The 21,043-nt window shown below is 40.8% G+C and overlaps 1 protein-coding gene across 5 annotated transcripts in view; it reads left to right on the forward strand.

Annotated features, from left to right (window-relative positions):
• The first annotated feature begins 8,466 nt into the window (after positions 1–8,466).
• The window catches only part of RERE (arginine-glutamic acid dipeptide repeats), a 402,826-nt gene continuing 390,249 nt past the window's right edge, over positions 8,467–21,043 (forward strand). For 2 of the 5 annotated variants that reach the window (XM_070610911.1, XM_070610920.1), the window contains exon 1: positions 8,467–9,027. The gene's annotated coding sequence lies outside the window, so the exon portion shown is untranslated. The remainder of the gene's footprint in view (positions 9,028–21,043) is intronic. The other 3 variants (XM_070610914.1, XM_070610921.1, XM_070610925.1) reach the window with 2 other exon arrangements.

Genomic DNA, 21,043 nt, shown 5'->3' on the forward strand with positions numbered 1-21,043 from the left:
TTAATATAAGGACATCATGTTAAGTGAAATAAGCCAGTCACAAAAACATAAATGCTGTTTGATTTCACTTACACGAGGAATCAAAAGTAGTCAAACTCAGAGACAGAAAGAATGGTGGCTGCCGGAGCAGGGGGTTGGGAAGGGGAAATGCCATTTGTCGTTTAATGGACATAGAGTTTCAGTTTTGCAAGATGAAAAAGTCTTGGAGATTGGTTGCACAACAATGTGAATATACTTAATACTTGTGAGCTGTACACTTAAAAACGTTCAGAGGGTACTTTTTATGTTATGTATGTTTTACCACAATTAAAACACACACACACATACACATGCATGCACAAAACAAGCTAAGTTGTTAGAAGAATCTTCTTTCTATAGAAGTTCCGTCAAGAACTAAGCCAGGAGTAATTGAACATCTTTTTACGTTTACTGGACAGACAGATTCTCCCGTGGATTACCTGTTCTTATTCTCTGCTTACTTTTCTATTGGTTTGTCTTTTTTCAAATAGATTTATAAACTTTCTTTATATATTCTGATCACTAACCCTTTCATGGTTATGGAAATAACAATGATCTATTCCCAGCCTGTGACTTTCACTTATGTTGATATAACTTATCATAAGGAGTCTTTAATATTATTTTAGTCAAATACGTCTTTGAGCAGTTTGTGCTTTTTGGGTCTTGTTCAACAACTCATACATTTTATTCTAAAATTTCTTTAGTTTTGCATTTCACATACTATTTGATTTCTATATTGGGTGTGGGAGTGCATTTTCATTAGTATATTATCACGTGCTCATAAAAGAAGTTTAAAAAAATCTGTAAGATTAAAACATTTTTTTAAATTTATTTTTTTTTATTAAGGTATAATTGACATGTAAGATTTTGTAAAACACAACTGGGTAACTATCAGCTTGGTTTTCTCTATCACGTGGGTGTGTTAGTTCATATGTCTTGAACCTCTCAGGGCCACAATCTATAACCCTGTTGCTTTGATTACTTTCTTGAGTCCTCCATTTTATTCTTAATTATGGAGACTGCGACTTGTTTCCTTTATTTGTGGTAATCAACTTACCCAAAGTTTCTCTGTCCTGGGAGAAAGTCACTTTGTCACCTCTCCCTGGCTCACTAACTCTAGGCTATTTCTTCCACCCTGGGATTAAAATTAGTCGCATATTACTAGGTGAGATGGGGTAGATGTTGCTTCCGTGTAAAGCGAAGACCCATCATGGTTTTTCTTGGTTTTCTCTTCTTCTCCTTGAGTGCAGTAAGAATGGGCTGTTAGTTTGAAGGTAACGGGGCTCTTCTGGGGGTTGGTGGATGGCCTTTTGGGGGGATGTGTTTCAGGCATCATTCCTATGGGATTTTTATTGATTAAGAGAACACAAACATTCTGTAGCTTGTGGTCTGCTCCTTTTGGATTTTCTCTATAAGAAAGGTTGTGGCCCGGTGGCACAGCGGTTAAGTGCACATGTTCCCCTTCTGTGGCCCCGGGTTTGCCGGTTCAGATCCCGGGTGCAGACATGGCACCGCTCATCAAGCCATGCTGTGGTAGGTGTCCCACACATAAAGCAGAGGAAGATGGGCACGGATGTTAGCTCAGGGCCAGTCTTTCTCAGCAAAAAGAGGAGGATTGGCGGCAGATGTTAGCTTAGAGCTAATCTTCCTCAAAAAAAAAAGAAAAGAAAAGAAAGGCCGTTGGAGTTTCTCTATAAGAAATGCCCCTTTAAAGGTAACTAGTAAAATGCCCCTTTGAAGGTAACTAATAAAAAATATATTGGGGGCTGGCTCCGTGGCCGAGTGGTTAAGTTCGCGCGCTCCGCTGCAGGCGGCCCAGTGTTTCATTGGTTCGAATCCTGGGCGCGGACATGGCACTGCTCATCAGACCACGCTGAGGCAGCGTCCCACATGCCACAACTAGAAGAACCCACAACGAAGAATACACAACTATGTACCGGGGGGCTTTGGGGAGAAAATGGAAAAAATAAAATCTTTAAAAAAAAAAAATATTGAAATACTTAGTTGCTAAGATTCAATTTTACTTTCATCATTTTTTTTGACATGAGCCATTCCAAAAGCACTCTATTCGTGTAAGGCACATCAAGAACACCGCCACAGCCTGGGCGCTTCTGAAGGGAAGCCGCCCTGCCACGGTGCCTGAGGAAGCAGCCACCCCAGCACCAGGTTTTACAGTACAGGACTCCCTTCACCCCTCTGCTGGATGGGGCTGGGCCTGAAATGCTCAACTGGGCTAACCGGTTTTCCCTCCCAGGAATTTTAAGTAGGAAATACTGAAGTCATGAGGCAGTCAACAGAAGCAGCTGTAGCAGATAAGTCATAAGCTACAGAAAAACCAGAGAAGCTGTGAGAGGCCACATGCAAGCGGCGATTAGGAGGGAGTTGAAATTATGAGAAAGCAGATGCTTTGAAGTGAAGAAAAGCTCTATGACAAAGGGTGAGGAGGCCAGCTGGTGGGAAAGATGAGAACAGTGGCAGTGATCTTAATGGAGAGAGCTGGGCGTCCTCACCTTCCCATGGCCCCACTTCTAGTCCCTTCTTTTCCTGATGTCACATGGTTCAGCTTTGCCTGGGCTTCCATATAGGAACGTCCTCACATAAATCTCCTGTTACTTGAGACGTGGAGTGAGTCTCCATTCTTTACAATGCAAAGAACAGAACTAAAATGCTCTTTTAAAAAAAACTACTAGACTTTATTTTTTAGAGCAGTTTAAGTTCACAGGAAAATTGAGCAGAAAGTACAGAGTTCCTAAATACTCCTTCACCCCTACCCCAGATTCCCCTATTATTGACATCTTGCATTAGTGTGATCCACTTGTTAGAACTGATGAACCATTGATACAACAGTGATTACATTAGGGTTACAACACCACATTGACACAATAGTGATTGCATTAGGGTTCACTCCTGTGTTGTACATTCTATGGGTTTTGACAAACATTTAATGACATGTATCCACTTTACAGCATCAAACAATAGCTTCACTGCTCTAAAAATGCCCTGTATTCCACCTATTCATCTCTCCATTCCCCTATCTTTGGCAACCGCTGTTTTTTTTTTTTAACCTCTTTTCCCACAATGTCTTTTCCAGACATAGTTTTGCCTTTTCCAGAATGTCATATAGTTGGAATCATACAGTATGTAGCCTTTTCAGATTGATTTCTTTCACTTAGTAATGCCTTTTAGGTTCCCCCATGCTTTTATGTGGCTTGATAGCTCACTTCTTTTTAGTGCTGAATAATATTCCATTGAATGGACGTACCAGTTTCCATTCACTTATTGAAGGACATCTTGGATGCTTCTGAATTAAAATGCTCGCTTTAAGATTAAAAAAAGTCAACACAGCAGAATTTATTCTGGAAGTTGGAGTTTAAGAAAGAGACATTTGGGGATGAAAGGACCGGGGATGTAGATATCTTGAAATTAAGATACCTTAAGTGTTGAATGAAAAGGAGGGAGGCATTAAAGGGAGTGCCCCAGACATGTCCAACCTAGGCACTACGGCTTGGATGGCAGAGGGTGAATTTAGTTGTTTCTTCTGGGTTAGAGAGTTACTTGCCTGTTTGCTCTCTTTATATATATCCCTTGGATCGAGAAAATGAATTTTTGGTGACAAATAGTGCCTGACACCTCAATGTTATAAGGTTAAATTCTGGGTCTCCCAAATAAAATGTTAGAATCTAAAAATATATTTTCTTTGGACTCCTTCTTCTGAAGGTCTCTTTGTGATCAATGCCAGTCTTCTTTGTTTACCGTTTAGACAAAATACGGTTTGTGGATAATATTTAACTCTCCGTGATTATGCCCTTATTCTCCCCAGAAAACTACACCTTTCCTCCAAGTTAAACCTAAGTAATCTACCAACAGATGCGGAGGAAATGTTTATCTTGAAATGCAGCTTCCCCCAGGGTGGAACTGGCTGGCTCTCTGGACCCCTCAGTTACAGTGGCCCGCTGTTTATAACAGGGACTGCGGAAGAGTCTCAGTGAGACGGCGGCAGGCGAGGGTGGAGGGCTCTAACCATCAACCCTGGAGTTGGGCCAGGACATTGAAATTCAGTATCTCCTCCCCTCACTTCTTTCACAAAGCCCTGTGAGACTTCAATAACCACAGTGGTCAGAAGTCAGATGTTGGGTTTAGATCTCATCCAAAAGGCATCCTAGTGCCTGTGGACAGCATGCTGTGGCATCGGCTGGCAGAGAAGAGCGTCGCTCCACTGGATCTGATGTGGTTCAGTGGAGCAGGGTCTCCTTGAAATCCATCTGTAAGTGTGTTGCTAAACAGACCCACATCGACTTTGATTGAAAGAAAATTCACTGGAGTCTGTAGTTGAAATGAGACTCGTAATTGCTATCTACAATCAGTCATGTCCAAACAAAGGAAAAGGGTTTCTGATTTTGGGTCCTTTTTTTTTTTTGGAAAGCTGTTTCCCCTCTGCATGTGTTTGCATGCCTGATATGTGCCTCCTGTAATAAGCCCAAGAATCAGCCATTTCTCCATTCCAATACAGTGCAGGGGCTTTCAAAAGTTACCAGGGGTTACTTATTTGGCTTGAGGGAAAAGCCTGGAGAAGAAGCGATTCTGACTTACAACAAATTATAAAGCATAAACCCACTGTGGGTAATGCAAGGTGAGCACCAAGCGCCTGCAGAAAGAAGTACTACAATGGGAAGGGAGCAGCCAGCATGGCCCATGGCTCAACCTGTAGAAGTGCAATGAGAGATAGTGGAAGCTCATTATTGGCTGGCATTTGTACTACATACATTTGGAAGGCAGTTTCAAAGAAAATGCCTAGAAACAGGCTTCGGTCTGTTACCAGGCTTGATAAAACACCCTAGTTCTGCTTAAGGCATTTTAGGGGAAAATAATTTACTTGTTCTAAAACTTGAGTACTTCTGGTGAATTATGAAGGCTAGTTACCAGCCATATGTTCAAAGAACTTGAATTCTTTTTTTAAATTATAAAAATTATACATGCTTGATATGAAGAGGAAAAAATCAAACAGAAGAGAGTTGAATGAAGTCAAGTCAGTTTCCTGTTCCCTCCCCAGTCTTCATTCCACACCCAGTGGACTCATTGTAACCACTTTCCTGGTGGATATGTTTCTAGATATTTTCAAGCATATACAAATTTGTCTCCTTAAAAATACAATAGAATTATACTTTACATAATTGTTCTGTGACTGGCTTTTTAAACACTGAATCCTGGTTATCATTCTTTATCAATTCAGATTTACCACATTCTTTTTGAAAGCCATGAGGTATTCCACTGTCTGTTTGTCCCACAATTTATTTAAACATTCTTTGTTGATGGGTGTTTGAGTTTTTCCAGGTTTTCACAATTATAAATAATGTCGCAAGCCTTTTGTATATATTTTTGTAGACTTATGCAAGATTATTTGTAGAATGGTTTTCTAGAAGCAGAATTGCTGGGTCAAAGGGTATGGATATTTAAGGTTTTCATAGATAGTGCCAAACTGTGTTCTGAAAAGTGGAATGATTGCATTTTTACTACCAGTGCATGAGTGCCTGTTTTCCCACATCCTCAATATAAAGTAAAAATATATTATGTAAAAAAAATTTCCTAATTTGAGAGATGATTTTAATTTGCTTTTATTTCATTATGATTGTATCTTATGTTTATTGAAGACATTTTTATGTGAACTTTTCATTCATGGATTTTGTCCATTTTTCTATTGATTTTTTTTCTTAGAAATTTGTAAGAGCTATTGGTATTAAGGAAGTTTGTCTTTTATTAGAGATGTCAAACATATTTTCCCCATTTGCTTGTTTCCTGCCTTTCTATGGTGTTTTTTATACCTTACAGAGATGTAAAATATTTACACAGTAAAACATATTGGTGTTTTTCCTTCGTGGCTTCTGGGTTTCTTGTCATGCTTAGAGAGAACTTCCTGAATCCATGATTTGAAAAATTTGGAGTATTCCTTTAATACTTCTACGGTTTCATTTTTAAAGAATTATAAAATATCTGACATATACAAAAGAATGTACATAATCTATACGTAGGTTATAGAGGACAATAATAAAATAAATACCACTAACTTAACCTAAGAAATGGTGGTTTAGTGGTTTCATTTTTTTACGTTTAAAAAATAGCCATTTGTAAATTTGGGAGTAATACGAATCTAGTTTTTAAATTTTGTTTTTCTGTTTTCCTACATAGCTATCTAGTTGGCAGAATATCATTTATTAAATAAACCCTCTCTTTTCCTGGCTTCTTTTAAATAATGCTATTACAGCTCTGATGTGACCTCTGTTGACAAAATAAAATCATTTCTACCAGTAGTAAGATGCATAAAATAACTAACAAAAGTCCTTTTGATGTTTTCAGATTCAATAACCGAACTAATCCTCATTTTCTAAAGCCTGCTGAAAAGAGAATAAGGAAACTTTTTCTAACTTCTTGTGGGAAAAAAACCCACTAGATATGTTTAACCTCTTTCACCCTGAGCAAGTTATTTAACTTCTCTAACCCGCGGTTTCTTGATCTTTAAAATTAAGAAAATAATAATACACTTCATGTGCTGTTGTCAGGACTAAGTGCGCTAAGGAATGCAACATGCTTTGCATGGCGCTTGGGATGTAATAAGCTTTCAATCAATGGTTTAATAGTTTTTATTACGACACATTGTTATTACATTATCAGCCTCTCAGATCCTTGGAAGGAAGGCCAAACTCTCCAGCTTTATGGCTGGACCACAGTTCTTGTATGGGATTGTTATAGTTAAACAGGTCTAGTTTGCTAATGCTATGGCTTAATACCATAATTCTATGCTTTATAACTACGTGGAATTTCAAGACCTCCAAATCTACATTTTTATAAATAAATGAAAATGATGCTGATCCCTAATATGACAGTAAATGTTTCCTGATCTTGAGAGCCTCTCTCCTTCCTGCTGAATGGCAGTGCAGGATCCATACTGTGGGTCCACAGAGCTGAACCTTTATTAGAAATAGTGCTCCTGTAAATGTAGGTTTTGATGGAAACTGAAGCCATCTAACTAACACACTTTACCCCTCATTATTTCCAAACTGATGTCAAATAGTTCCATCCATATCTAGGATGTTGAAAGCAGTTTATTGAATTTATTATGTTGTAAAATTCAGTTCTCATATTACTAGACATATAAGGAAGTATTAACCAGTTTCCCTACGTCATAGCTGAAGGAATTGCAGCAGAGAGCATTTTTCTTGCTCAGGGTTACTCAGAAAGGTAATCACAAAGACCAATTTGGTTTTAGATCTCTTGAGTTACAGTCCAATAATATCTGGTAGTCAAATTACTCTTAAAAGAAATTATTGGATGTGGAAATTATAATCTGAGTAGATATTCCAAAGAGAAAAATTATCACCTTATTTGAAATAGATGAGTGAATTATTTTGCACTATCTTCTATCCCTTAATTATTCTATTATATACAGATCTGAACTCCTTCAGGAAGGGTGCATGGGATAAGGACACCAATAAGCAGTTACAGTATATTAACAAACCAACAATAGGTTGATGATTCACCCTGGATTCATGCCAGCCTCTATGAAAGAACTCAATAAACATGATATGCATTTCAAAAACTGCTAATCATAATTAAAATTTCCAAACCCCTCAATCCTATAAATTATATTTAATAGAATTTGAGCATTTGCCCTGCCCCTCACTCTCCTTACAGCCTCATAGACCCTGTGATTTATCAGCCTTTTGGGAAGTGGGACAGAACACCATGTTTATCAAAGAAAAAAGGTGATATTTGGATTTTTTCTATTTTTTAGATTTTTTTTTAACTTACGGCATAGAGTTGTGTACGCTGCTCTCTCTTTCTAAAATCTCCTCTGTGTCTGTGGTTCTAGTCCTTTATTCTTTGATGAGACTTTTCATTTTTATTAATCTTTTCAAATAACCAGCGCGATCTGCCAATTTCTTTTTTCTGTCTTAATCTCCTCGCCATAGCCTTGTTTTGGAAACGTTAATGCTCATCAGAATTTCGAGAGTCCTTAAGCGAATCGTTCGAACCCACTCTGTGTCCCCCCCCCCCCCCCAAGGATGTGAACCCGCGTCTTAAGCGGCAGAAGAGGCAAACTGTGGCCCTGGTAATAACGGAGCAACTGGCCTCGGGCCAATCCCGCCCCCGGGCCATGCCCGCCCCGCGCGGGGGCCCCGGCCGCACAAAGACGCGCCCCGGCGGGGGCCCAGCCCACCGCCCGGCCGCCGCCTGGAGCGCGCGCCCGAGCCCGGGACGCGGCGCCGGCACAGCTCCGCCGCTCCCCTCTTGCTCGTCTGCTCATTTTATTAGAAAGACGGGGGGCGGAAAAAAAAAAGAAAAAGACAAGGACCAGAAATCCCGCCCCTCCGCCCGCCTTCCGCCTCCCATTGGCCCGACCTCCGAGCGCGTCACTCCGGGCTGCACCAATGGCGAGGCGCGATACTGCGAGGTGGGCCGGGCCCGAGCGCGGAGTGGGCGGCGGGTCGGTGCAGCAGCCCCGCCGCGGCTCGGCCACCATCGCCGAGGCGCCGCTGCTCCCGCAGACGCTCGCGAGCCGCCCCCCGCGCTCTCAGCCGCCTTTCCTCCCGCACGCCCGAGACGTCCGCCCGCCTCGGGTCTCGCCCCCGCCTCCGCCTCCGCCTCCGCCTCCGCCTCCCGCGTCCTCGCCCCTCGCTCACCTCCCACACCGTCTCTGCCTCGTTTTCTCTCCTAGTTGAGGAAAAACAAAAAAATCACCGTCCTCCTCAGGGAGCCCCCCTCGCCCTCGGGAAAACAAAACCAGACATGAGCCTGGGCTCCCGCCCCTGAGGGGTCGGCCGAGCTAGGAGCAGGGAGCCGAGCGCAGGCCGCGCGGAAGGTCACGGGGAGAAGCCCCTCAGCCCCCAGCTCTGCCCGCGGCCGGCCCCGTCGGCCCGCGCCCCGCGGCCCCCGCCCCGCGGGCCTCCCGCCCGTCCCCGCCGTCCCGGGAGCCGCCGAGCACACCTCCATTGATGGTGTAGCGCATCCGGGAAGGTAAGTCTCCAAGTTGCCCGCGCGTGGCGCCCTCTTCTTTCCCGGCCCCGGTCCTGGGCTCGGGCGCGGGGCGGGCAGGGGGGTCGCCGCGGAGTCCCTGCTCCGGGGCGGCAGGGCACAAGGGCCGGGGACTTCTTCGGCCCTGTCCGGGCCAGGTCACTGTCTTCGCCTGCTGACCCCTGGTCTTTCTCTGCTGCTTGTTCATGCTCTTGGTTGACTTGTCTTGAGGTTAAACTGTTTCGTGTGACTAAATTATTGGTTGAACTGGGGGCAGGAAAGGAAGTCGAGCAGTGAGACTGTACATTTCTTGAATGTTTGTGGATTTGGGGGTCTTGGGGAAGGAGTTTCCTCAAAGTATCATTTTCATATTAGAAGAGTCCTTCTTTGTGTTCGGAATCTCTAGTTCTCTGCTCTGTGTGATTACTAAATTATGAAACAGAAAATCACTTGCAGCAGAATAGGGTTCTTAGTATCATGTTTTAGTTCTGCTCTGTGAAGGAGAGTGGCTTCTATTTCTCTATTTTTTTAAGGTTTTGGAAAGAAGAGTAGTAGTTTTACGTAGCGCGTGTGTGTGTGTGTATGTGTGTGTTTGGAGGGGGAAAGGGTATTGCAGGTTTCCTTTGAAAGTGCTTGCATGAGAAGTTGTTGAAAGGAAAACAAAATGATTCATTGTTGAATTGTCATTTTCCTCTGCCTCTTTTCCAAGGTTTGCTTACAATTTTTCTGGATTACAGACTTCAAACGTTGATTTAAGCAAAATGTGTCCTTGAGAAACTGGGTGCTTTAAATGTTTCAGTATGTGTTGCTATTTTAAGGTACGTTTAGAAAGTAGTTTTGTGTGAATCCTGAAAGAGCTTTCTCCAAAGCAATTTTTTAAACACAAAAGAGATAACTACGTAAAAGGGAAACTTGGTGTAACAAACATTTTGGTGTAACATAAATTAACGCATCCTGTGTTTAGATTTGAAACAGTTTTGATAATTGCTTTCTATTTAGAGAGAGTCCTTTTTGTCTGGTGTACACTGGTTTCTTTAGTCTCAGTCTGTTGGGGGAGGGGAGAGAGGCTGGATCTATACAATAATAAAATCATCTTTGGGTAGCTATTTCCTTCCATGGATTTGCTTCCTGAGTTAATTCCCCCGTAAATTATAAACCAGTTTTGCTTTTGATGGCCCAGGCTGGATGGAAAGCTGCCTTTGAGCTCTCCCTGTTGTTGAGGTCGAAGGGAGAAGGGGCAGAGTCAGACACACAGACAACACACACACACACACAATACCAGGCTGAGAGCTCATTGTTCTTCCATACACACATTCATTCTCTCTCTCCCATATTTGGGACTAGGTTAGCACAAACAGCTCTTTTTGGGAGAGAGGAGAGAAGATGGGGGAAGGGTGGTTGCTTTTCTTTTTCAGCTTGCTTTCACCCATCTCATGTCTGGCCTTTCCTGCAACCTTCTAAGAGGCAGAAGAGTACATTGGAAACTAAAGGACACTCAAAAGCATGTTCAGAGACTACTCTTCACCACTTCCCTTTCTTCCCTTTGCAGCCCTGGTTTCTGCTGCTGTCTTTTTTGTGTATGTAAAGATAAAAATCCGTCTGTATGTGTCGTGGCCTTACAGTCAGCTTTCGTATTCCTCATTGCCCCTGACTTTGTTGGGGACTGATTTGTTCGATTGACTCTTACTGTAGTGAATGTGATCAAGGCTGTCTTTTCCAGGCAGAAGTAGGTCGTCTCAGTTAAGATTCTAAAGATCATATTTGAGGTTAATGTTTAGCAAAGTGTGCGTGTGTGTCTTGAGATATTAGTGGTCTGATGGTTTGATAGTCAGGTATGCTGGCTACTGAGCTGTCAGTGTTTTTTGTTTTGTTTTGTTTTGTTTTGGAATTACAGGTTATAAGAAAAGATCTGGTTTTCTGCTTTGGGGGCTGGTGTAGAGGCTTCCTTGAACACTGGACAGGGAATAGGCTGAGAGAGTCCACCTGGGTTGAACCCAGCTCTGAGCCACCTATGGAGGTTGGTGTAAATATGTGTAGGTTGCAGAATAGCACCTTCTACTGGTTAATTGCTTTGAAGGATCCAGATGGAGAGGATGGGGGAGGGGATTAACGGCTGGGGCCTAATGATTTTCTTTTGAAGGCACTTGTAGTGCTTTCCTGCAAATGCTGCTTCCCTGAGCTGCTAATACAGAAGCCCTTTGACAGGCAGTTACATTGAGCCTTTTTCCGTTATTGGCTGTGTCTTGACGTTAATTTGTTCTGTTATAACAAGTATTTATACATTGTGACTTCCAAGGACTGTTTTAAATTGATTCTCTTCTGAGAAATATAGTTTGTCTTGAAATATTAAACAAAATAAGGGGGCTTATTTGTATTCTTGGTGTTGGAAACTGTACATACATTATCAGTCTTTAAAAAGTTTTCAGTATCATTAGTAAAAAGCCAAATAGACCTACGCTATAGAAAAGAAAAATTTTAGCACTGGACCCGGAGGTTTTCCTCCAGGATTTAATGGGAGTGGAGGGTGAGGTGGGGGAGAGGGATGGTGGAGCGTAGGAGAGAAGCTCACTAAAATCAGAGATTTTGATATGTAATAGTGTTGCATTGCAATAGTGTTGTTTTCAACAGTCGTATAAACGTAAATAAAATTAAGTCTGATAGGTTGACTTATTCTATAGATGAGATTAAAAAAAGTAGAAGTGAGAGAAAATGTGAAATGAGTGTGTACACAGATTAACACAGAAGGCTGAATTCCTGTTCAAAGCCTTCTAAATCAAGCTGTAGTTTCAGAGAGAATCTACTTGATAAATGCCTGAAAGGATTTTTATTATCACACAGCCTACCCCATCTCATTTGTTTTGTTGTAATGAACTATCAGAGAGGTTTGTAGTAGCAAGGGGGATTCAGTATAGAGTAAACATCTTCTGTTCCAGACTAGCTTCTCTTAGGAATGTGATTTCTGATTCACTTTGCTTTCAAAATTTAGAGTGTATCTCTAGAATTGTGTATCTTTTGCAATGAAATGTGAGCAATTCAAATGTATTATTTATTCAATAGGAATATAGTCAGGTAATTTCAATCCAATATATTCTCTGTCGGTGTCTGTTTGTTGCAAGGTAACTAGAGTAACTGAGAACCAATTCACAGCAAAAAGGTAATCCAAATCAAGAAATAAATGCACCAGTTACTTTTCCAACTTTGACTTATCAGTCAGTCAAAAAGTTCTTAAAAAGTAGGATAGTAATCACTGTCAGGTCGTGCAATAATTATATGTAGTATTGAACAGAAATATGCCAGGTGCTATAAAAACACACAAGAATATGACCTGTGCCTTTCTAAAAACCAGTGTACATTGAATATTAGTATGGATTTAGTAGGTACCCATTATTTTTAAAATTAGTTTTGAATCTTTAACATCTTGTTCAAATCTCAGTAATCAAAAAAACATTTAAGTAGTAAAATAAGTTGTATATACCAAGTTCTTTTGGGAATTGTGTGGTTTCCTACTAACTGCTTTTGGCAGCTGCTTTTGCAGTTGATTTAAAGGTTAAGATAGCAGAAAATTTAGATGTTTAAGTGAGTCATTAGTGTAACATAGCTGTGAATTTCATTATACGTACACACATCCTAAACAATACACTGTTGTCTTACATAATCAGTTTCTGATAATGCTGTGCCCTAGTTGATGATAGGGTTTTTCAACAACTAGAAGTTCCTCTTGAATCATAGTTAAGTGATTGTTAATTATTAGTATCTTGGTAATTATTCCAAATTTGTAGCTTTACTTGTCCTATTTAAGTGTGATTTTGGTGAGCCTGTTGGCTTGTGCTTGGTTTCTTATCTAACAGAGTTTTGTGTTCTTTAAATAATGAAGAGAAATGAGCATTTATGTGTTAGAAAATTGTTAAAGATTGCTTAAGCCACTTTAATGAACATTTGACCACAAATAACTGAAAAATACTCAATTACTAAATATATTTACTGGCTTGGAGTTTTGGTTGGAATTGTGATTTGTATAACTAACTTGTTGGTGTGCCAAGTAATGTAAGATGTAGATGTGTCTGTATATTAGGTAACTAGTCAGATAGGACTGCTAATTTAAGAGTTTTTTTGAAAATGACCTATTTGTGCCAGTGTAAAATAGTTGTTTTTGTTTGGTAAAATTTGCCAATATATCAGCAACCATAAGCGATATATTTAACTGAAATTTTTCTTTATAAGGTTATGTTACAAAATGATATGCTCTCTAAGTCATAGACCACTTGGTATTTGAGGAATCCTCATAGTCTCTTTGTGTTGGGCTTTTGCATCAGAAATTGAAGCCATGGGTCATGGCCTAATTTTAAACTAGTTATGTGTGTGATTGGTAAAGGTTTTGGTTAGGCTTATTTGGTTGCAAGGAACAGAAAGTCTTGTAGGGTATCTCATGTATTGGGGAAAAATGGAACAGAAATATAAACCTTGAGAGCTAGGCCTCACAGAAGAGCAAGAACCCCAGGTTCTGCTGGGCCTCAGGGATGCTGCAATACTGTTAACGATATGGATCCCATCCAGCTTTAGTGACCAGGTTACCTTGTTGCCTACTCAGCAGGAAGAGTTTGTTGAGCCATACCCTAGTGTCAGGGTTGTTCATGGTTGTTTAGGCTGTATGTCGCATAGGGCATCACTTTAAAGGGGACAGTATTTACATCGTGAGTCAGGACTAACTTGAAAGAGAGCTTGTGAGCAAGCATGGCCATGCAGCATCTCTAGACAGAGCCCTGGAGTAGCAGGGGAGAGCCACTTCTATAAAAAATCCATTTTAGCACACACAGCCACACACTCACTCAGCAGAGCAGGCATGTCCACATTCATTGACACCTATACCTGTCCTCCAGGCTCCCAGAGGTCGAATTCTTGACCCCCTTACTTCTTCTTCTTCTTCTTTTTTTTTGCTGAGGAAGATTAGCCCTGAGCTGACATCTGTTGCCAATCCTCCTTTTATTTGGCTTGAGGAGGATTAGCCCTGAGCTAACATCTGCGCCAGTGTTCTTCCACTTTATATGTGAGTTGCCGCCACAGCATGGCTGATGAGTGGTATAGGTCCATGCCCGGGATCCGAACCTTCAAACCAGGGCAACCGAAATGGAGCGTGCTGAACTAACCTTATGCCATCAGGCCGCCCACCCCCCACCCCCTTACTTCTTCTGGAGGTGGGATGGGATGGTGGAGTGGTGGTGGTGCTTAACTTGTGTGGGCCGAATACAGTTCAGGGGGAGTGTGAGCAGGTGAGAATGTGGGCATGTGTCTGCGTGTATGAATTCAAAGAAACTGCCTGGGGAGGCTCTGGAAACCTCTCCCTCAGTGGGCAGAACCTGGCTACTCTGGGGAGGTGTGTCCACGTTAGAGTAGCTGTGCTTGGTTCCTAATAGGATGTGTAGGCTCTGGCCACTAATTTAAAAAGATGTTTGCTATATGAAAACATCATTCAGGTGAATTTAAACTGAATGCTCCTTATTAAACCCAGAGACATTGTTCCTCTTGCCCCCTCACTCCTCTTTCCCTCCCCTCTGCCTTTTTTATGTGTGGGTCGCTGAGTGTGACTGAGGGGCATCCTCAGTCTGCGATCCTCCTCTCTGGCAGGGCCACCACATGAGGTTGTTCAGATGATAATTTACTAACATAAATTTTTACTGAAGGAAAGTGTCCCTTTCCTGTACAAGGCACTGAACAGCCTGGGCTGGCCCCCAGTCCTCTAACTATTCCCTCAGCTGTTTTATCTCTGATTTCTTTGTATCTTTATGCCTCTGCTTCCACTTCCACTACTAAGGACTCTATATCTTTAATTAACATTTCCCCCAGAGATATCTGATAGGTCGTTAGTTATGATCACTGTTGGTTAAAGGTTTGGGGCCAGACTACCTCTTAAGCTACCTGCCAGCCTGCCAGATGGCGAGGTGCTCACCCCTTCAAGCCAGCTTTCATGGAGGTACACAGTAGGAGCTGAGGGAATGGGAGGGATTCTGAGCCATGGCCTATGGAAAGGGAGTTTCTTTTTTTGTTATATCCTATCATGGCTTCCCGTCTTCATTTTCCCTGACGCCTGGTGCAGCTATTGTTGCTTTTGATAGCTTATCTAACAGTTTGTTTTGCTTTAAGTAACTGTGTAACTGGTACTACATAACTGGTAGTCACTTATGATCTCTTTTAGGTGAGATAATTTTATTACATTTGTCTTGTTCTCCTTTCATTTCCTGTGAATGTACCCACCTGTCTACCTACCTGCCTACCCAAGTCAGTGTTTCCCAAACTATATTCATAGCATACTATGCTGCAAGTATTTTAAGTTTTCTGAAGTCAAATTTATAATGCACATTAGTACCTTAAAGCCTCAGAAATGTCCTATAGTATGTAGAGGACATTTGTTATTTGTTTATTTGTTTTGTTTTTTCCTTCCTCAAAGAATACCTATGACCTTATAGGAAGTAATATTCTGTAGAACAGTTTGCAAAACACCTGTAAAACTAATCCTTTCTTAATCAAGTGGCTTGTCTTTTTCTCCTTAATAATGAAAGAAGTAAGTTCTGAGTGTTACTATTATAATACTTTGCTGCTCTGTACAATTTTTCTTCAAGTTTTGCAATCCAGTATTTCCCAGGGTACAAAATGACTGCTTTTTCTGCCTTATACATATGTCATTTTAGAGTTATTTTTGATTGTTGTGTCCATTATCCCTCATTCCATCTTTCAATCAGATATGTCAAATCAATATTTTTATTTTTTACCCTACTCCAGTAGCTATGCTCTTATTCAAGGTTAATCTCTTCATTTTTTGGACAACTGCGGTCAGTTGTATAAACACTTGCAAGACTCTTTCAACAAGTAATAAGAAGTACTTAACTGTGCTGTACATTGAGGCAAGCCTTACAGACATGTAAAGATGAAGAGAACAGCCTTCTAGAAATTACTCTCGAAACTGGTCATCGGTATATGCATAGGGCCAGCCCTGGTGGCCTAGTGATTAAGTGAGTTGTGCTTGCTTTGGTGGCCTGAGTTCGGTTCCCATGCACAGACCTATACTGCTCTGTTAGTGGCCATGCTGTGCTGGCAGCCCACATACTAAAAAATAGAGGAAGGTTGGCATGGATGTTAGCTCAGGGCGAATCTTCCTCAGCAAAAAAAAAAAAAAAAAAAAAAAAGTGTTTTAGAAATACAAAATACCATGGAGTTTTATTAGTTGTATATAGCTGCATAAAAAATTACCTCAGGACTTGATGAGAACACAGTAAACATTTATCTCATAGTTCCTGTGGCCACTTGTTTGGGAGTGGCTCAGCTGAGTGGTTCTGGCTCAGAGTTCTCGCTTGAGATTGCAGTCAAGATGTCATCTGGGGTTGTAGTCATCTGAAGGCTTGACTGGGGCTGGAGGCTCTCCTTCCAGATGGCTCACTCACTTGACTGTGGACAGAAGGCTTCTGCAGGAAGCTTCAGTGGCTTGCCACATGGACCTCTCCATATGGTTACTTGAGTGACCTGATGATACGGCATTTGGCTTTCCCCAAGAACAAGCAATCAGAGAGAGAGAAAGAGGGAGGGGAGAGGAAGGGAAAGAGAAAGGAAGGAGGAAACCTTACTGCCTTTTATGACCTAGTGTCAGAAGTTGCACACCATCACTTCCATCTTATTCTGTTAGTTAGAATCAAATCACTAAGTCCAGCCCACATGCAAAGGGAAGGGAATTAAGCTCTACTTCTTGAAGGAAGATTATCAAAGAATTTGTAGATTTATTTTAAAACGACCACAGGGCTTCAAAGGAGAGAGATATAGAAGGTTAAAAAATGTTTCCCCCTTGGTTAGTCATCTTCAAGCAATGCTTTACTGTAACTGGAGGGTTCTTAAAGGAGAGTGACATGACCAAAATCTCACATTATTCATCTTCAGCCTCTACCATTGTTGAGATATCATTTATTTCCTCTTTTCTTCCTGTTCTTACATCAGATCTAATCTATTCCAGTTAAAATGGTGCTTAAGACACCCTGCCTTATGTTTTTAGTTTGGTCACTCTTATTTCCTACCAATTAAGGACCTTTCCTTCAGTTCTTCCCATTTAATCTCCTCACATCTTGTGTAAGTTTATTAATTGCATTTATATCTTAGTGTTAATCATGGATTGTAAACTCCTTGAAGGCAGAAAGTTTTCCTTTAGCTATATCAGTATGTTTGTTCACATATGGAATTAGATATATTATGAAAGACACATTTCATTGACTCTAAGATGCCATTGTAGTAAGGTGCACCATTATTTTATGTACTGAGAATGAAAAAAGTGCTACCAGTTAAAATGTGTAAGACCTGTCCCACTTCCAATGCTGTACAAACGTAACGCATCTTGCATCTTAGAATCATTGAAATATGGTCATCTATTTAGACTGTCTTTTCACCACTGTTTATTCCCTGGAAAGGACGTCTGAAGCTAGATCTTAAAACAGAGTATTTTCTCCCATAGGAACAGTGTTATAGGTGGTGCTCTTGCCTAAAGATTTAACATGAAAAACTTAGCTCTGAACCAACAGTACAGTAAAAACAGAGATGCTACCATGGACCTGTAGTCATTATAGTTAAATTATGTTCTAGTTCCCATAGAGTAAGTATAACCATTATATATTTTGATTTGTAATATGTTATATGTTTTATATATAAATATACAAATGCTTACCCCACCTTATTGCATCATCAGTTTGACCTAAAATGTGTTAATTTTATATTAAATATTGGTATTCCACATGATTCTATCCATTAACCCTTCTCTCAGTACTGTCTTCCAGAGTGACCTCATTCCATGGCTTCCTTTAACACCTAGTGCTTCCAACCTGCATGTTTATAAATACAGCCCTGATCTCTCTCCTGAGATCTAGATCCATGTTGCCTTCTGCCTCCTTAGATGTCTTTTTGGCACTCAACCTCAAAACTTACCAGTCTGTTTTTGTCCACTCTTAACCATAATATATTACTGTAGCAAAGTAGTTAAGAGCTCTAGACTCCATTCCCAGCCTACTGCTTATTGAGTCTGACTTTAGGTAAGACCTTTCTGTGTCTCAGTTTTCTCATCTGTAAAATGGGAGTAATAATAGTACTCAACTCACAAGGTTCTTGTGAGGACCAAAGTAATTAATACATATAAAGTACTTAAAATGCCTCTGGCAAATAGTAAGGCTCAATAAGTATTAGTCTGTTTTTATTGTTATTACTTTTATCATCATCATCCAGAGACTAGCTTTCTCCTATGTTCCCTTTGTTTGTTATCTGCAACAGTCAACAACTAGGAGATATGTGGGAGCAGTGGGTCAACTCTAGAGTGTTCGAATAAGTTCTGTGTTACCAGCTATAAAATTTTTACTATTCCGTAAATATGGGAAATGCTACAAAACACGTGATTAAATGCTGAGCGAATGGCACAAACCAGGGAGTAGTGATGAGATTTGGGGTGTTAATAAATGATCAGCATATCACAGTTTAGTTATTCCTTTTCCTTGTGATGTTCCTGAAGGAGATTTATGTAAGTAGAACAATGGCAAGTGAGAAATTCCAAGTATTATTTTATTATTAACTGGGCTTTTGGCCAAATTGCTGATGTAGAGCCGTCTAGTAAATTGGGTTGGAGTGTACTGCTTAAGTTTACAGCCTAGGCAAGGGATTTCCCTTTCTCCTGAATCCCACTTTTTTACTACCCTTAGGCTGGCTACTTTACAGAAGACCCAAAATTAGTCTTTAGAGTGTGTGAGAGAAATGAACAAGAGCAAGATAGCAAACCCTTATATATATGTGTAACTTTTAATCTGCATTTAATCTTCTTAGAAAGAATGTCCAGTCAGTCTGACCCAATCAATTAGTGTTCCCTCCTCTTAGAGAGGTTCAAGAAGGTAGGGGATGGAGAGAGAGAGTGAGGCATTGTGTTGGTCCATCTTCAGCTCTGTTGAGCTTGGTTTAATGGCCTGTGAGGAATATCTAAAAATAGTTGGTCATCTAGCAGCCCTACATTCTGACTCTTTTTAGGACATTCCCTGGGACCTGGGGGGAACCACAAAGTTCAAATTTAAGGATCTTTGAGATGAAATTAAGGAGAAATGTCATGTGATAAATAAGATTTGCCATTTGGAAATATGGCCCACCATCAATGATAGCTACTGTGGCATTTTGGTAATATTCTGTTTCTAATTTTGGTGACAGGAGTGTAATCTTTGAGGAATATGATTATATATGATTATGTTAGTAGAGCAAAACTGAAGCCTAATAATAGTATACTCAGTCTGAAACAAGAATATAACGACAGAATGGGGATGACTAACTTGAAGGCTAGAAAAGAGGCATCTAGAGTGTCGTGCTCAGATTCTGCAAGCTTAGGTACATTCCTGTTTTGTAAACTCCAGGAGGGTAGAGGCCACGTCTGCTTTGGTCACTTCAGTGTTCCTTGCCTCTAGCATGTGAGGAATACAGTAGGCATTCATTTGTTGAATGAATAATGTTATTGTATTATTGAGGTCGACAGTAAAAGAGATTTGACTTAATCTGTTGACCCCAAGGCATATGCAGGAAGCTGATTTTTGTTTTTTAATTTTTATTATTTATTTTTCAAAGATTGGCACCTGAGCTAACATCTGTTGCCAATCTTATTTCTTTTTCCTCCTTCTCCTCAAAGCCCCGCAGTACATAGTTCTGTGTTTTAGTTGTGGGTTCTTCTGGTTGTGGCATGTGGGACGCCACCTCAGCATGGCTTGATGAGTGGTGCTAGGTCCGCGCCCAGGACCCAAACCACTGAAACGCTGGGCTGCTGAACCAAGCATGTGAACTTAATCGCTTGGCCACAGGGCTGGCCCTGACAAATTCTTGATAATATTTTTATGTCTCAAATATAGTATAGAAAACATTTTAGAACTTCTTAGTTATTTGAATGATCAAAAATGGGTTTTTATTTCAATTCTAGTAAGTTTAAAATATGTCTTAGAAATTGTTTAATGAGGTAGTACTTAATAAATACGTATAATACTGTTTCTTTATAGTTTTGCCTTTGTATCAAGTAGAATTGGCTACAGCAGTGAGTGGCCGAGACCACAAATAACAATCACTTGAGTGAGATAGAAGTTTCCTTTCTTTCAGGTAAATCATGGACAGTCCTGTGCCAGTATCACACCTTCATGCTCCTTAGGGGACCCAGTTTTCTCCTTTTAGTCAGAGATAGCCTCTCCAGTTCCTCTCATCAGTTCTGCATTTTCACCAGCAGGAGGGAGGCAAGGGCAAAAGCTGGGCACATCCCTATCCTGTGATGATACTTCCCAGAAGTTAAACACATCCCTTTTGCTCTGTCCCTTTATTTATTTTTTTATTTTATTTTTTTTGTGAGGAATATTGACCCTGAGCTAACATCTGTTGCCAGTCTTCCTCTTTTTGCTTGAGGAGGGTTGATGCTGAACTAACATCTGTGCCAGTCTTCCTCTATTTTATGTGACTTGCCTCCACGGTGTGGCTTGGTGAGCTGTGCCAGGTCCATGCTTGGGATCTGAACCTGTGAACCCTGGGCTGCCAAAGCAGAGAGAGTGAACTTAACCACTATGCCACTGGGCTAGCCCCTCTGTCCCTTTAATTATAACTGAATCATGGGGCGAAGATAGCTGCAAGGGAAGCTGGCAAATGTAGTCCTTCCCGGAGATGGCTATGTGCCTAGACAAAAATCAGAGATTCTATTATTTGAAAGAAGGGAAGGATAAGTGTTGCAGGACATCTGGCAGTCTGTTCTGTAAAATCCCAGTGGGTAATAGAGTATTAACACATTTGATAATTCAGCCTTCAATAGTGTTGAGTACCATACTGCTCCAGTGAGTTCAAATATTCACTATAGAATCTTCACCGAAGTTTTTTTTGATCTAATGATGGCTTCATATTTTTATTGCTAGGTAAATTTTCTAACAAGATGAACTAACTGCCTTCTGGTTTGAGCATTCTGATCTTAGTAGCGTAATCTGCCCTGTGTATTTGTTTATTTTCA

Source organism: Equus przewalskii, chromosome 2, assembly GCF_037783145.1.
Source record: "Equus przewalskii isolate Varuska chromosome 2, EquPr2, whole genome shotgun sequence".
Taxonomy (NCBI): Eukaryota; Metazoa; Chordata; class Mammalia; order Perissodactyla; family Equidae; genus Equus; species Equus przewalskii.